The sequence below is a fragment of the Ipomoea triloba genome, chromosome 16, assembly GCF_003576645.1.
Source record: "Ipomoea triloba cultivar NCNSP0323 chromosome 16, ASM357664v1".
Lineage (NCBI taxonomy): Eukaryota > Viridiplantae > Streptophyta > Magnoliopsida > Solanales > Convolvulaceae > Ipomoea > Ipomoea triloba.
Genome location: NC_044931.1, coordinates 13,143,714 through 13,144,111, shown reverse-complemented (window position 1 = coordinate 13,144,111; position 398 = coordinate 13,143,714).

Genomic DNA, 398 nt, shown 5'->3' with positions numbered 1-398 from the left:
TCCCATGGAGAAAAAGAAAGGAAAAGATGATGTTCCATTCTTTTATAGAGGAAAGAAACCGGCAGTCAAGTCCAAAGATTTTCAAGGAGAAAACTATCCAGAATCAACGAAGGGTGAACAGATTGCGGAGCTTCCTGATAATCCAAGCAAGAATCCTATTCCCATCCAAGGTGAATGGATCCCCAAATACGAGGAGATCCACAATGATGGGACACTGGAATCGGGAGGAGAGTCTTGCACAAGAGGGACTCCTACTGCTGCACATTCTGGAAAAGGGCCTTCCTCAACCAAATGGAGAACTAAGGGAAATGGAGAGGAAGACCAGATGGGACTTTCTGAGGTCAGCAGCAGTTAAAGGGGTGATCATACCTAATCCAAAGACCTTAAGAGGATTAGCG